Raw genomic sequence first — 17,128 nt, forward strand, 5'->3', positions numbered from 1 at the left:
CCAATTTCACATAATGGAAACTCACAAAAAGCTCACTAAACCTTCAGCCATTCTATTAATGACTTCATTGGAGATCAATCATTTTCACAAATGTGCTTGCTACTGTACTTTGTCTTTTATTTATTTAATTGCTTGTTTTGTTATTCACTATATTTTTTTTAGTAACTTTGCTTTCACAAAGCTAGAAACAAATGTATTATGGTCCATTATGTCACTAAATGATGCCATTTCCTTTAAATAAAGTTAAACGATACAATTAGATGTCCACAAATGTCCTTGAGACATACAAAATCTGGTCTCCTATCACAGGCTTTTCCAAGTCTTCTAGGCCTTACACACAGTGGCATCAAATTCATCAGCAGCTCCTGCACAGAGTGAACTCATCACATCTTACACTAAAGCAAAGCAGCAACAGAAAACTCCAACCCAGATAATGCAAAAGACTCTGGCAGTCAAAGAATACCTACTGGGTGTGCAATTCCGACAGGATGAGTTAAGATGGTCTCCAGCTCTGAGTGAGTGTACTGCAGGAAGTCAGTGGGGCCCATAAAGTTGAGGTCACCTTCAAGCTACTGGGTCATAGGATGGTTTCATGTGACTGGAGAAATGACGGCTAACCACGTCTAGGAAATTAACATCATGATTTCCTATAATCATTAGTTTAATACGTCATTTTCTTATGTCAAACACACATGAATATCACACAATTGGATTTGGTAAAATTTCTGAATCTGGCCTCTCAATTCTTACCACAGGCAGTGTTCTTCACACTGGCTGTATAAAAAGAGGAGGTACAGTAAATGCACCGTATATACGACTCAACCCAGGCCCTTTGCCTGGTCTGTATTGTAAATTGGGGGATAAAAAATATTTCTGAATCTGGAATAAAATAAACTTAACTTAACTTAAATGTAAACTTAACTTAACTTAAAATGTAAGACAGACCGTCTCAGGGCAGCTGGCAAGTTAGGGTAGAGGCAGCCGAGTTCTTGGTTAATGTCACAGACATGAGTCCATCCAGACATCAGATTTTCCAGTCAATCTTTGTGTACGAGACCCCAATGTATGCCCAGGATTCATCAAACTTCCTTTTAGTCCCTCCCCTCTCTGTCTGTCACCATCATGGTCTCCAGAAGCAGCCACCCTGTGTGACATCAAACCCCCACTGGGGACTACATCGCAAAGAAACTGTCTTTCCTGCATTTCTCTCCTGGTCCCCAGCAGTACATGATCAGACCCAATTTGGATGGGAAACTTGGCAAGTAGAGCTCTTGATTGTGAGCCCAGCTTGACTGGGTTTCCTTGTCCAGGATGGGAGAGGGGTAGGGCTGGCAAGGGCACAGTTGTTGGAGACACAAAGATTGCTGCCCGTTTCTTGTGCAGGAAAGACCACGGTGCAGCCCGGTGAGGATCAGAGTGAAAAGCGGGTGTCGGTCAAAGTCGATGGGGAGTGAAGAAAAGAGATGAGCACTGTTTTGGGGACGTGTATGCCAAGTTAGGGGAGTCACTGGACTGTTGGGGGAAGGCGGGGAGTCAGGAGGCACGTAGAGGAGAGGGAAAAGCGTCGTGGTCGGCAGGAGTCGAACCTGCGCGGGGAGACCCCAGTGGACTTACTAGTCTACTGCCTTAACCACCTGGCCACGACCACTTGAAGATTTAAACCGTCTCTGGCCCCAGAGCTGGCTGATCCGGGCCAAGGCCGGCCCTTAGCTCCTCCCAAAGGACTCCTTTTCTACCCAGGCACTTGCTCCTAATGTCCCTCCCAGCCTCTCACGTTGTGCCAAAGCTTATTCTCCCAGGCTTGAGTGAGGCCCTATGATGACTCCAGGCAACAAGACACAGCAGGACACATCTTGGAAATGTGACTTTCCCAGGGGAACAGCTTTTTTACATTTGGTTATTTCCATATCCTGCCAATCGTGCATTGTACATTGCCGTAATGAACCTGTGTGTGTGTGTGTGTGTGTGTGTGTGTGTGTGTGTGTGTGTGTTAATTAGAGTTTTTGTGCAGTGGGGACAGATGTCAAGAAGCAGAATCTCCGGGTCAAATGGGAACTTTGTCCTTACTTTCTGGAAGAATCTCCACACTGTTATTCCATGGAGATGATCCAGCGACACTCATCAACAGGGAATGCTCGTTTCTCTTGCACACACACCTGTCAACACTGGTTGCTTCTGGTCTTTCTTGGCCTATGCCATTTCACTGCTGCTTTGATTTGCACTTCCATGATAAGTGATGATGAACAAGTGCTCTTCTACATAGATAGAAAAGTGTTCACATATATGACAATATGTTCCTAGTGTGTGTATTTAAATATCTCCTGATAGGTTAATTGTATGTTTTCAGGCAACTGTCTATTCCTCACTTTTCTTCATCTTTGACGGGAGTAATTCCTTTTTGTTGCTATTGCTGTTCTTACATTTATTGTGGAACCATAATCGAAAGCCTTGCTGTAGATAAAAGAATAAGATATATCTCTAGTTTTGAGAAACACACAGTGATGTTTCTTTCTTGGCCTCGTATATTAAGATCAACAATACTAACGTATTGCTATTGCTAGAGCTTAGTCCAGTTTCATTAAACAATTAAGATCACTGCTCAAATTTTCTTTTTTGTTTGTTTTCGGCGCTCAGGGTTTCAAACCACCGTCGTCCTTCTGCTTCAAGGCAAAAGCCTTAGGTCCATGCTATCTCTCTGGCCCCAAAACACAAGCTGGCCCGTACGGGGATCGAACCCGCGACCTTGGCGTTATTAGCACTACGCTCCAACCAACTGAGCTAACCGGCCAGAGTTACTCTAAGTCTTGAAAGAAATTTCCTTTGGGGAGGGGTGGGGGGGAACCAGTCTATTGATACCTCTTTGAGAGTTATCCTTTCTCACCAAAGGAATCATCGATTCCTCAAATTCTTTTCATGATTAGAATGCCTTGTTTCCAAGGCAGATGATGAAGAAGATGGTGAAGAAAATCAGTATGTAGGGCTGAGCAGTGGTGCAGCAGTAGGGCGTTTGCCTTGCATGGGCTAACCTAGGACGACCACAGTTTGATCGCCTGCCAGCCCATATGCTTTCCCAAGCCAGGTGCGATTTCTGAGCACAGATCCAGAAGTAACCTCTGAGCATTACCGGGTGTGACCCAAAAATCAAAAGAAAGAAAAAAAAGCAATCAGTATGAGGGTATGAGCAATAGCATAGCGAATAGGTATTTGTCTTGCATAAGACTAACTCGAGTTTAAAATCCATCATCCCATATGGACCCTTGATCCTTTCAGGAGTAACCCCCGAATACCACTAATTATGGATCAAAAAAATCAGTATGAGATACTCTAGCCAAATATGGCCAAAAAAATCAAACAAGAATGAAAAAGACTAAGAGAAATGGCTATCAATACCTATATCAAAAGGTCAACATCCTTCAAAAAACAAACAAACAAACAAACAAAAAAAAAAAAACAGGTACATGCAGGGCAGATCGCTCCGTATTTAATGATATGCTGAAACTAGAGGATGCTCCACATTAGCCTGACATCGATGCAAGAAATGCCCAGAATCCAGAGTCTTTAAATATAAGAATCTGATACCAACAATAGCTAAAGTGTGAAAAAGTTTCACCGAGACCTTGAGAATGACTAGAGTTGGACGGACTGGTATGCCTGGAACCCAGAGTCTGTCTTATGCCAATAAACTTCTAAGGTGAGGCCTTTTTGTAATCAGGTCAAGGAGTTTTTCCTCCATTTTCCCATTTTTCTGGACCTATGCAAACAATGGCGATTCCCACTATCACACCTTTACTATATTTTTTTACTCTTATCCTTTAAGGAAAAAAAAATACAACTTACTGAACTTAAAAACAAATAACTGTAGTAGAATGCCTGCCTAGAATACAGGCAGGGAGGGGATGGGTAGTGGGAGGGGGTAATGTTACACTGGTGAAGGGGGATTTTCTGGTTATGACTGTAACCCAAATATGATCATGTTTCTTAAATAAAAATATATTTTAAAAAGTTAACAATAAAAAAAAACAGGTAAAAAAACTTCATATCACACACACAGTTCTATAGAAGATGTTAATGTTAAATTGCATAAACTATAGAATGTGATGTTCTCTGCAGATAGAAATGGTCATAGATGTGTCATTCAGGAAGAAAAGGAAATTAGTACTGGGAAGAGAGATGCAGAATAGTCTTGCATGCTAACAAATGCTGTCACCATGTTAGAACTGGCCAGCTCCATAGACTCACTCTTTTCTCAAATGAGATGTAAACCAAGCTGCAAAAGATCATAGGTATACAGCACACACAGCACAGAGCTGGCCATCTTTGGAAGAAAGGACTGCCAAACCCTGCCTTACTGAAGGCAAATCTGCTGCTTCCATCACCCAGAATCAGTTTTTGCAATAACTCTGCCTCCTTACCTTTCTATGATTCCCTTTCGAGAACCAATCTGACCAAACTTCAGGTATGCTAGTTTTTAGGCTTATATCACCAGAGATTTTTGGAGTGAGGGAGGGCACCCACCTCCCTGTAATATCCTTCAACCAGGAACCCTGGCAGCTGAACACTCATCCCCCAAATCACAGTATCAGTAATAGTGCTTGGAATTGGTGGACAACTGCCTTTGTTTGATGCTGTCATTCCATAGGAACACACCACCAATTTCACAGAATGGACAACTCACAAAAAGACCTCACTAAACCTTCAGCCATTCTATTAATGACTTCATTGGAGATCAATCATTTTCACAAATGTGCTTGCTATTGTACTTTTTCTTTTATTTATTTAGATTGCTTGTTTTGTTATTCACTCTATGATTTTTTCATAACTTTGCTTTCACAAAGCTAGAAACAAATGTATTATGGTCCATTATGTCACTAAATGATGCCATTTTCTTTAAATAAAGTTAAACAATATAATTAGATGTCCACAAATGTCCTCGAGACATACAAATTCTGGTCTCCTATCACAGGCTTTTCCAAGTCTTCTAGGCCTTGCACACAGGGGCATCAAATTCATCAGCAGCTCCTGCACAGAGTGAACTCATTACATTTTACACTAAAGCAAAGCAGCAACAGAAAACTCCAACCCAGATAATGCAAAAGACTCTGGCAGTCAAAGAAGACCTACTGGGTGTGCAATTCTGACAGGATGAGTTAAGATGGTCTCCAGCTCTGAGTGTACTGCAGGAAGTCAGTGGGGCCCATGGAGTTGAGGTCACCTTCCAGCTTCTGGGTCATAGAATGGTTTCATGTGACTGGAGAAATGACAGCTAACTATGTCTAGGAAATTAACATCATGATGTCCTGTAATCATTACTTTAATACGTCATTTTCTTATGTCAAACACACATGAATATCACACAATTGGATTTGGTAAAATTTCTGAATCTGGCCTCTCAATTCTTACCACAGGCAGTGTTCTTGACACTGGCTGTATAGAAAGAGGAGGTACAGTAAATGCACCGTATATACAACTCAACCCAGGCCCTTTGCCTGGTCTGTATTGTAAATTGGGGGATAAAAAAATATTTCTGATTCTGGAATAAAATAAACGTTCATCTCCTTTCAGTCCCTAACTTAAAATGTAAGACAGACAGTCTCAGGGCAGCTGGCAAGTTAGGGTAGAGGCAGCCGAGTTCTTGGATAATGTCACAGACATGAGTCCATCCATACATCAGATTTTCCGGTCAATCTTTGTGTACGAGACCCCACTGTATGCCCAGGATTCATCAAACTTCCTTTCAGTCCCTCCCCTCTATGTCTGTCACCATCATGGTCTCCAGAAGCAGCTACCCTGTGTGACATCAAACCCCACTGGGGATTACATCACAAAGAAACTGTCTTTCCTGCATTTCTCTCCTGGTCCCCAGCAGTACATGATCAGACCCAATTTGGATGGGAAACTTGGCAAGTAGAGCTCTTGATTGTGAGCCCAGCTTGACTGGGTTTCCTTGTCCAGGATGGGAGAGGGGTAGGGCTGGCAAGGGCACAGTTGTTGGAGACACACAGATTGCTGCCCGTTTCTTGTGCAGGAAAGACCACGGTGCAGCCCAGTGAGGATCAGAGTGAAAAGCGGGTGTCGGTCAAAGTCGATGGGGAGTGAAGAAAAGAGATGAGCACTGTTTTGGGGACGTGTATGCCAAGTTAGGGGAGTCACTGGACTGTTGGGGGAAGGCGGGGAGTCAGGAGGCACGTAGAGGAGAGGGAAAAGCGTCGTGGTCGGCAGGAGTCGAACCTGCGCGGGGAGACCCCAGTGGACTTACTAGTCTACTGCCTTAACCGCCTGGCCACGACCACTTGAAGATTTAAACCGTCTCTGGCCCCAGAGCTCGCTGATCCGGGCCAAGGCCGGCCCTTAGCTCCTCCCAAAGGACTCCTTTTCTACCCAGGCACTTGCTCCTAATGTCCCTCCCAGCCTCTCACGTTGTGCCAAAGCTTATTCTCCCAGGCTTGAGTGAGGCCCTATGATGGCTCCAGGCAACAAGACAGAGCAGGATATCTCCTGAAAGTGTGACTTTCCCAGGGGAACAGCTTTTTACATTTGGTTATTTCCATATCCTGCCAATTGTGCATTGTACATTGCCGTAATGAACGTGTGTGTGTGTGTGTGTGTGTGTGTGTGTGTGTGTGTGTGTGTGTGTGTTTTCTTCCATATTAGCGTTTTTGTGCATTGGGGACAGATGTCAAGAAGCAGAATCTCCGGGTCAAATGGGAACTTTGTCCTTACTTTCTGGAAGAATCTCCACACTGTTATTCCATGGAGATGATCCAGCGACACTCATCAACAGGGAATGCTCGTTTCTCTTGCACACACACCTGTCAACACTGGTTGCTTCTGGTCTTTCTTGGCCTATGCCATTTCACTGCTGCTTTGATTTGCACTTCCATGATAAGTGATGATGAACAAGTGCTCTTCTACATAGATAGAAAAGTGTTCACATATATGACAATATGTTCCTAGTGTGTGTATTTAAATATCTCCTGATAGGTTAATTGTATGTTTTCAGGCAACTGTCTATTCCTCACTTTTCTTCATCTTTGACGGGAGTAATTCCGTTTTGTTGCTATTGCTGTTCTTACATTTATTGTGGAACCATAATCGAAAGCCTTGCTGTAGATAAAAGAATAAGATATATCTCTAGTTTTGAGAAACACACAGTGATGTTTCTTTCTTGGCCTCGTATATTAAGATCAACAATACTAACGTATTGCTATTGCTAGAGCTTAGTCCAGTTTCATTAAACAATTAAGATCACTGCTCAAATTTTGTTTTTTTTTTTTTTGTTTTCGGCGCTCAGGGTTTCAAACCACCGTCGTCCTTCTGCTTCAAGGCAAAAGCCTTAGGTCCATGCTATCTCTCTGGCCCCAAAACACAAGCTGGCCCGTACGGGGATCGAACCCGCGACCTTGGCGTTATTAGCACCACGCTCTAACCAACTGAGCTAACCGGCCAGAGTTGCTCTAAGTCTTGAAAGAAATTTCCTTTGGGGAGGGGCGGGGGGGAACCAGTCTATTGATACCTCTTTGAGAGTTATCCTTTCTCACCAAAGGAATCATCGATTCCTCAAATTCTTTTCATGATTAGAATGCCTTGTTTACAAGGCAGATGATGAAGAAGATGGTGAAGAAAATCAGTATGTAGGGCTGAGCAGTGGTGCAGCAGTAGGGCGTTTGCCTTGCATGGGCTAACCTAGGACGGACCACAGTTTGATCCCCTGCCAGCCCATATGGTTCCCCAAGCCAGGTGCGATTTCTGAGCACAGATCCAGAAGTAACCTCTGAGCATTACCGGGTGTGACCCAAAAACCAAAAAAAAAAAAAAAAAAGCAATCAGTATGAGGGTATGAGCAATAGCATAGCGGATAGGTATTTGTCTTGCATAAGACTAACTCGAGTTCAAAAATCCATCATCCCATATGGACCCTTGATCCTTCCAGGAGTAACCCCCGAATACCACTAATTATGGATCAAAAAAAATCAGTATGAGATACTCTAGCCAAATATGGCCAAAAAATCAAACAAGAATGAAAAAGACTAAGAGAAATGGCTATCAATACCTATATCAAAAGGTCAACATCCTTCAAAAAAAAAAAAAAAAAAGAGGTACATGCAGGGCAGATCGCTCCATATTTAATGATATGCTGAAACTAGAGGATGCTCCACATCAGCCTGACGTCGATGAAAGAAATGCACAGAATCCAGAGTCTTTAAATATAAGAATCTGATACCAACAATAGCTAAAGTGTGAAAAAGTTTCACCGGGACCTTGAGAATGACTAGAGTTGGACGAACTGGTATGCCTGGAACCCAGAGTCTGTCTTATGCCAATAAACTTCTAAGGTGAGGCCTTTTTGTAATCAGGTCAAGGAGTTTTTCTCCATTTTCCCATTTTTCTGGACCTATGCAAACAATGGCGATTCCCACTATCACACCTTTACTATATTTTTTTACTCTTATCCTTTAAGGAAAAAAAAAATACAACTTACTGAACTTAAAAACAAATAACTGTAGTAGAATGCCTGCCTAGAATACAGGCAGGGAGGGGATGGGAAGTGGGAGGGGGTAATGTTACACTGGTGAAGGGGGGTGTTCTGGTTATGACTGTAACCCAAATATGATCATGTTACTTAAATAAAAATATATTTTAAAAAGTTAACAATAAAAAAAAAACAGGTAAAGAACTTCATATCTCACACACACACACAGTCCTATAGAAGATGTTAAAGTTAAATTGCATAAACTATAGAATGTGATGTTCTCTGCAGATAGAAATGGTCATAGATGTGTCATTCAGGAAGAAAAGGAAATTAGTACTGGGAAGAGAGATGCAGAATAGTCTTGCATGAGCACAAATGATGTCACCATGTTAGAATTGGTCAGCTTCATAGACTCACTTTTTTCTCAAATGAGATGTAAACCAAGCTATGAAAGATCATGGGTATACCAGCCCACACAGCACAAAACTGGCCATCTTGGGAGGAGAGGACTCCCAAGCCTCTGCCTTGCCAAAGCCAAACCTGTCTACTGCCTCCATCATCCAGAATTACCATTTCTCAATAGCCCTGCATCATCACCTTTTATGATTTCCTTTGGAAACACCAATCTGACCAAACTTCAGGTATGCCAGTTTTTAGGCATAATCACATCTAAAATCATTGTATCAGTAATAGTGTTTTAAATTTCTGAACAACTTGTTTTGTTTTGTGTTTTTTTTTTTTTTTTTGATACTGTTATCCCTACAGGAACACACTAATTTCATATACTGGACAGCTAACTACAAGAGCTTACTAAACCTTCTGCTATTGTATTAATGACTTCATTGGAGATAAAAATTATTTTCACAAATGTGCTTGCTTTTTCTTTCCCTTTTTTAAAAACTGTTTTTTTTTCCTTTTTATTCATCCGTTCTATTTATTTTTCAATAACTTTGCTTTCACTTATCTAGAAACAAATTTATTATGGTCAATTATGACAACTAAGTTGTGATGCCATTTTCTTTAAAAAAAAAAAAAATTAAAATTAGGTGCTCACGGAGCCCAGAGAGATAGCACAGCGGCATTTGCCTTGCAAGCAGGCGATCCAGGACCAAAGGTGGTTGGTTCGAATCCCGGTGTCCCATATGGTCCCCCGTGCCTGCCAGGAGCTATTTCTGAGCAGACAGCCAGGAGTAACCCCTGAGCAACGCCGGGTGTGGCCCAAAAACAAACAAACAAACAAACAAACAAAAATTAGATGTTCACAAATGTCCTCAGGATCTACAAATTTTGGTCCCCCCCAAAGGTTTTTTGCAGGTCTTCCAGGCTCAGGACATAGCAGTATCATATTCATCATCAGCTCCTACACAGAGAGCTCCCTACATCTTAGAATAAAGCAAAACAGCAACAGAAAACTCCAAGCCACATAATGCAAAAGGTTCTGGGAGTCTGGGTATACCTACTGGTGTGGAATTCTGACAGGAGGAGGGAAGATGGTCCCTAGCTCAGAATGTACTGCAGGAAGTCAGTGGGGCCCATAGAGCCAAGGTCACCTTAAGCTACTGGTTCATATGATAGAATCATGGTGGCCTGAGCAGCAACAGCCAAACATGCCTAAGAAATTAGCATCATGATCACCTAAAATCTTTACTTTAATACGTTATCTTCCTATGTCAAACATACATGGAAATCACACATTTGCGTTTAGAATAAAATAAACCATCTCCTTTTAAGTCCCTGCCTTCAAAAGTTAAGATAGACTCAGGACAGCTGGAGAATTAGGGTAGAGGCAGCCAAGTTCTCAGATAAAGTCATAGAAACGAGTTCATCCATGAATCAGATTTTCCAGTCAATCTCTGTGTATGGGACCCCACTGTGTGCCCAGAATCCATCAAACTTTCTTTTCAGTCCCTCCGTTCTCTGCCACCACCCTGGTCTCCAAAACCAGCCCACCCTGTGCGACATCAATCCTCCCTGGAGATTGCATCAGAAAGAAACTCTCTCTCCTGCATTTCTCCTCTTGTCCCCAAAAGTACTTGATCAGATCCAGTTTGAATGGGGGACTTGAGAAGAAGAGCACTTGAATGTGAGCCCAGCTTTACTTGTCCAGGACTGGAGAAGAGCGGGGCCAACAAAGACACAGTTGTTGGAGACACAAAGGCTGCTGCCAGCTTCTTGTGCTGCAAAGTCGGTGGTGCAGCAGGGTGAGGATTAGAGAGAAAAGGGGGTGTCAGACAAAGAGGGTGTGGAACGGAGAAAAGAGAAGAGCATTGTATTGGGATTCGTGTGCCAGGTCTTAGGGAAGTCACTGGACTGTTGGGGAAGGCGGGGATGATGATGATGATGATGTTGACTAGGAATATAAGAGCTGGCTGAGTTTGTGGGTAGCAGGGCTGGGCAGGTGTGAGGAGAGGAAAACGGGCCCTAGTCGGCAGGGGAGAACCCAATGGATTTCTAGTCCATCGCCTTAATCACTCGGCCACGACCACATGAAAGTTCTAGAGCCTCTCTGGCCCAGTAGCTGGAAGATCCAGGCCAAGAAGGGCGTTTTAGCTCCTCCCCAAAGGACTCATTTTCTACCCACGCAATTGCTCCCAATGTCCCTCCCAAGTTGCTATCACCGTCATAGAAGTGAATCTCCAGCCCTCTGGGTGAATAAGTGATGGAGACTGGGCAATGCGGTCTTTTTACTCCATCCAGTAGGTGTGACCCCCCACCTGGGCCCCCACTCTGGAAGGGACAGTGATGATTTGGAAACCTGCAAGTGACCAATACATTTTGTAACGGCCATGGAGATATCCCTATATGGGAGATCCTACAGCTGATTAATGTGAGCAACCCACAACTCAAGAAAGGATGCAAATATTCAGGCTCCTTTTAGATAAGGAATCAGTCAGTAAGCCTAAGAGAGGGAGCAGTTGTCATCCAGTGGTTGTCAGGAAGCCATTTCGCTCTTGGAATGAAGAGTGGCTCTAGGCTGAGAAAGAAAAAGAAGCAGGTTCCACCGAGACTTGAACTCGGATCGCTGGATTCAGAGTCCAGAGTGCTAACCATTACACCATGGAACCTCACATGGGGAGAGGGTCCACTAACTCATATGGGAACCTGTGGAAACCAACTGATCTAATGCACGAAATTTCCTCTCTGTAGTTGATGAAATTCGACCTCAGAAATATTCTTAGGAAATCGACTTCTATTTGTCCCAAGAGCATGAATCCTCAAGTCAATAGACTCAGTTTAGTGGTCCTTGTCCTTTCAGCATTCAGAAATCAGGGGAGCACTTCAACCTGAACAGCTGGCTTCATGGTTATGATCAACCTTTCAAAACCCAAGAATTAAAAATTTTGAGTCCCGCTAGAGAGAGAAAGAAAAGAAAAGAGAAAAATGAAAAGAAAATAAATACATAAAAAGAAAAGACAAAGTTATGTTTTAGGAAAATTTGGAATTTGCTCTGTGCAGTGGTTTGAGTTTAACTTTTGAGGATTCTGAAACTGTTATTCCACCTTCACTGGGGCATCTGCCTTTCCTCAGGCCCACAGTACCCCTTTTGTTAGACCCTTTTGTCCCAGAGCTCCTAGGGTGTCTGGGTGCTGAGCACAAGCTAAGTCTAGGATGCTCCCTAGAACTTTCCCTCTTCTATTCTTTCCCCTCCATTCACTGCATGCAGTGCTCAGCCCGGTTTCTGAAAGAATTCAAAATGCAAGTTTTCCTGAGTCCTGGTGGTCTAGCAAACCATCTTCTCGTTTTGGATCCAAGATGATGGCTGGGGAAAAAATACACATATATAGACATGTACATACATATATCTATATATAAATATATAGATATGAAAAACCAATTGAGAAAAGAAGAAATGAGAACTGAAATAAATGGAATTATTCAAACAGTAATATTTTAAGTTCTCATTGTGGGAAAAGATCATTCAATTGATACCATCAAGATCATTTGTATAACTCATTAAACTCTTATGGGTCACTCTGTGTATGATGCACACAATTTTAGAGCACAATATCCTACCCAGTGGAAAAGTCTAGTAGGATGGAATTTTCATAAACACACAAAAGAAAGCCCGGTTTGGTCATAGTTTGGAGAAAATGCCTTAACTGGCAGGATACATCCAATGGCATGGAGAAGATTTAAAAAAAAAAATCTTAAATACAAATTAAAAGGGAAAATTAGGATTTACACCAGAATGGATCATGCTATTTTGCAGAAAGTATTGGACTGTGGTCTTCAATGAACAAATCAACGTATGATGAAGATGTATCTTGGAGATTCCCCCTTCCAGAGTGTGACCCAGAGAAGCCACAAGTTAGAAACATCTGTAGGGGAGATGAAGAAAAAGTCCCACAATGAATGGCCTTAGCATGATGGCTCTGACACGTTTCTGGGAACATGCAGCACCATCTTCCCCAAACAGCCTGGAACCAGATGGAACATGCCACCAAGTCACTCATTCCAGGGGATTCCTATCATGGGCTGCCACAGAAGAGCCATCTGCACTTGGACATTCTCTGTCATGTAGCCCAACTGTGACAATGAGGAAGGGACATTTTAACCAAGTTGCTCAAGCCCATGTTCTCTTTCCTTGGAGCTCTGTGATTCTTCAATCTCAGTTTTATAAACAAGGCAATTGCAAGCTGAGATACTGGTCTAGCCTGTTCCTTTAAAAGACGCTGTGTGGTTTCTGGTGCTGGATTTCTGGATGCTGCTGTTTCGAGACTAAAGTTGGCTGTTTCTTGGGCAGATCCAGAGATTGGACCCAGAGTTATTTTCAGCATTTCAAGTCTATTGGGAATTTGAATGGCAACTTCTCTTCAGCCTTTAACTCAGGAGAGAAGTCGTATTTTATTTCGAAGACTCTTGCATGTCTTCTTTTGAACAAGAATTATGTTCTTAGAATATATACCAATAATATGTGTTCTAAGAAACTATGTAGTTCTCTTAAGTCTCAGTGGATATTTGAAAGTTTCGGTGAATTAAACTCAGATTCCTTCACTGGGGCTTTTCTTACTGTAACTGTTTGGATGGACTGGGACCTGGGAGCAATTATAGTTGTTCCATAAATCAGGCTCTATTCAGAATTTCTTGCTTTGGGAGATCAGCAAAGACAGAAAGGATTGCAGGAACCAATGAAATAAAAAGAGTTACAAATTATACTGAGATATTTTTTCACAATAAACCTCTCTGGAAAAGTATTAGAAAATCTCATATATAAAAAAAGGTTTAATAAACAAACAGATCAATCCTGTGCAGACTATCAAGTTCTTCAATCAGAATTTTCCTTATATTTCCTGATAAAATTTCCCCCATCTTTTCCATCTGTCTGGAACTCCTATAATCAGATTATATTAATTCTGTTGAATTGTTTGTTCAATTTTCTTTTTATTACTATTTTTTATCTTTGATATTTTTCCATACTTTGGGAGGTTCTAAGCTTGTTTTCATAGTGTTTCATTAACTACCTTTTTCTGTTTGTATATTTTGTGTATGTCTATGTACAAGAGATCTTGGTCTCTTAATCATAAATTTAAAAGGATATATAAATTATAGACAAAAGATGAAAAGCTTTATTCGAAGGTGTTAAAACTCAAATATCGGTCCCCATATGAAAAAACATACTAGCATTATCTTACTCGTTCTCCAATTTTTTTTGACCTGTAAATTAAATACAATTGATCTGTGAAATTAAATACCATAGTTATAAAAATTCCAGATGGATCATTTTTGTTTGTTTTCTTAGCTGTTTTATTTTATTTTATTTGACATACAGTTAAAAATTAGATGAATAGAAGCTAAGTTAACAAAAGCAATGCTTTTAATAATAGAAATGTAAATAATAATGCTGATAAAATGCATTTGCTCCACCGATTAATTTGACAGATAACTGATATTTTTATTGTATCAAGTTCCGTTGTAATTTTCTTCTAGAATTTTCTCTTTTCAAAATAGCTGTCTTGGAGCAAGTCTAGGGCGTGAAAATTCGGAAACACTTTTTCCTTTTCCTGTACCCACCCGCCCCGCTGCTAAAACAACTCGTAGTCGGCAGGATTCGAACCTGCGCGGGGAGACCCCAATGGATTTCTAGTCCATCGCCTTAACCACTCGGCCACGACTACAGATAAAACCCGAAGTGATCCAGTTATAAAAGGAAGCATGACAGATATAAAGTGATTTCTCTAAAGATAAAAGGTTTCAGTGAGTAGCAATAGGACATTTTCAGGTGCACCCGGACCGGAAAGCTCAACCTCTCCTGCACCCCAGTTCTGAGGACGCCCAGGTGCAAGGCGCTCACCTGGGAAGCATCTTGAGCTCAGGTGCTCCCGCCCTGGCGGTGAGTGGTTGGGAGAATCTCGGAAGGAAAGGTTCCTGAGGGTTGTGTCGACCCTGGATTGAGAGAAAATGCTGGAAACCTCCCGAGGAGTCCAGGTTGAGTCTCTGAGCAAATCTGCAAATCGTTGCTCCATGCACTTAACTCTTCCAAACTCGAGAAGGGAGAAGATTTTATTCCCTGTGAGGTCCAAGGTGCTTTCTAATAAAAAATCCACCAGTCAATCCTTTGGCTGTGACTTTAGAAACACTATTGAGAGATATTGCAACTATTGCAAATTGACCCTTATTGATCTAAGTTTGGATCATTTTATTTTAGCCTTTGTGTTATGCCAAACAATAGGAAGTGAATTTGTTTGTTTGTGCTTGTAAGGGGGCACATTGGGGTTGTGGGTGGGAAACTGGGGACATTGGTCCCACTGATGGTGGGTTTGGTGTTGGGACACTGAATGCCTGAAATAATTGTATTGTGAACAACTTAGTAGATCACTGTGTTATAGTAAAACATAATTTTAATAGATGGCATTACCTGGTTTTATTTTTATGGCCTATGCTTGGACTCATTTTCTCTAAATGTTACAACTTGATTTCTGATCTTTTCACGTTTGCAACTCACCCATTCTTTCAGTACCTCCTTCAGATGCTCCACAGAAAGGATCCCCCCAATATGACTAAATGTGGACACTACTTCCTAAAGTGCAGAGACAGATCCGCAAAGGGTTCCTGCGAAGTCCCGACCCCACTATTATATGGAAAGTTAAAGTGAAGAAGGCACCTTTTGCATCTCAGCTCAAAGTGGATCCTTCAAAAGAAATTTCATGAGCTGCAAAAATCCTGGGTGATTTCCCCACATGCTGGGACTGTTGTTAAATCCTTAGCTCTTTTTTGGAAAGAGAAAGCAACAGTTGAGTTTGCATTTCAGGGTCTACATTTGCTGGGAAAGCTCCACTGACAAAACCAGAGTGGCAAGAAGGCTTAGACACACTTAGGGAGACAAAATCTGAGGGCAGAGTGTGAGGGAGTGGTAGGGACACGCAGTACTTTACACAGATCACACAATGCCCCTTGTTTGGACCATCCTCAAAAAATTTTTTTCTCCAAAAACATGATCTGGCAATTCTGAGGGTAGAACTGAAGAGGTCAGGTACAACTTAGGTAGCTTGATTGTTTTTTTCTCCTTGCACAAATTCTTATTTATCTCTTGGAAACCAATATCACTGGATGACTCAGTTTCCCATGTTGGATATTGCATTGTGCTTCCTGGGTCTTCCTTGTCTGGTGCTTCTTGAATTTGCACGATGATTGGAGTTAGAATAGGCTTCTAGGAAACGTATCTTATCAGTAATAAAATATAATCTAAAAAGTAATCTATCATCTTAAGGCTTGGCCAGCCATTCTTTTCCTTCACTAGGCTCTGTGGCGCAATGGATAGCGCATTGGACTTCTAGCGTGAATGGAAGAGAGATTCAAAGGTTGCGGGTTCGAGTCCCGCCAGAGTCGGGGATGTTTTGTTTCCCCTTGCTCAGTGCAGCAAAGTTAAGATTTATTAGGTTTTTCTCCCACAGTAGGGAAGACACCAGGAGTTGTTGCAGGTGGGACAAGTTGGCTGCCACCAACAACAGCTGGATTTCCTGTGTGGTCCACAGGTGCTGTGGCAGGTCACCTGAGTCATGGTTATCTCAGGTTTTGCAGGTTATACCTGTTGTTGCAGGTGTGACCTGGGTGAAGTGGGGGAGAATTCTGAAAGTGGCCCAAAGAAGATGCTTCTACATTTTGCTCCACCCATCCCAGTCACCCTGGATAAAAATGCCTGGTGTTTTTCTGATAAAGAAAAGCAGCCCTAATTCTTACCCAAGTTCCCCCAAGATCATTATTTTTCATTGGAGAAAAGAATTTCAGGAGGTGAGTCCTGAAGCAATAATAGTTTTATTTAGAATAAAGGAGTCACATAGAAAAGCACACATGCCCAGGGTCACTTACTTAACCAACAATGTTCTTAGACTCTCTCAACTGTCCCTGCCTGGGACTTAGAGTTTAGGGTGTAGCCAAAAAAATCCAGAGAGTCTTCTGATATCTTCAATGACTTTTTTTCTTCCTCAAAACTGCTAATCTCAGGGAATCCACCCTTGGGGGGAAATGTTTCCTTCATGCCTTTGGGCTAATTAGGGGCTAATGATTTTGCAGCTCCTAATCTAATCTTGATCTAATCTAAAATCTAATCTTGGTAATGTTTCCTTCTCAAAATCTGATTGCCAGGGGCCCTTCCCTTGTCTACCTGCCTGCAACAAACCGAAATAGGAGGAAGAGCAGAAACAAAAAGATTGAATGGAT

General features: G+C 41.9%; 1 protein-coding gene and 7 non-coding genes across 8 annotated transcripts in view; 3 read left to right on the forward strand and 5 right to left on the reverse strand.

The window, feature by feature from the left end:
- LOC125996117 (histone H2A type 1-B) overlaps positions 1–17,128 on the reverse strand; it is a 949,462-nt gene that overhangs the window by 856,378 nt on the left and 75,956 nt on the right. The gene's annotated exons all lie outside the window — the stretch shown is intronic.
- On the forward strand, positions 734–866 carry LOC125996919 (small nucleolar RNA SNORA51). Its single transcript, XR_007491578.1, has one exon. It is a non-coding gene; the product is annotated as a small nucleolar RNA SNORA51 (small nucleolar RNA).
- On the reverse strand, positions 2,715–2,788 carry TRNAI-AAU (transfer RNA isoleucine (anticodon AAU)). Its single transcript has one exon. It is a non-coding gene; the product is annotated as a tRNA-Ile (tRNA).
- On the forward strand, positions 5,384–5,516 carry LOC125996909 (small nucleolar RNA SNORA51). The gene has a single exon (XR_007491570.1). It is a non-coding gene; the product is annotated as a small nucleolar RNA SNORA51 (small nucleolar RNA).
- TRNAI-AAU (transfer RNA isoleucine (anticodon AAU)) lies at positions 7,372–7,445 on the reverse strand. Its single transcript has one exon. It is a non-coding gene; the product is annotated as a tRNA-Ile (tRNA).
- TRNAQ-CUG (transfer RNA glutamine (anticodon CUG)) lies at positions 11,464–11,535 on the reverse strand. The gene has a single exon. It is a non-coding gene; the product is annotated as a tRNA-Gln (tRNA).
- On the reverse strand, positions 14,505–14,586 carry TRNAS-AGA (transfer RNA serine (anticodon AGA)). The gene has a single exon. It is a non-coding gene; the product is annotated as a tRNA-Ser (tRNA).
- On the forward strand, positions 16,208–16,297 carry TRNAR-UCU (transfer RNA arginine (anticodon UCU)). Its single transcript is given in 2 exon segments — positions 16,208–16,244; positions 16,262–16,297. It is a non-coding gene; the product is annotated as a tRNA-Arg (tRNA).

This window comes from Suncus etruscus, chromosome 18, assembly GCF_024139225.1.
Source record: "Suncus etruscus isolate mSunEtr1 chromosome 18, mSunEtr1.pri.cur, whole genome shotgun sequence".
Lineage (NCBI taxonomy): Eukaryota > Metazoa > Chordata > Mammalia > Eulipotyphla > Soricidae > Suncus > Suncus etruscus.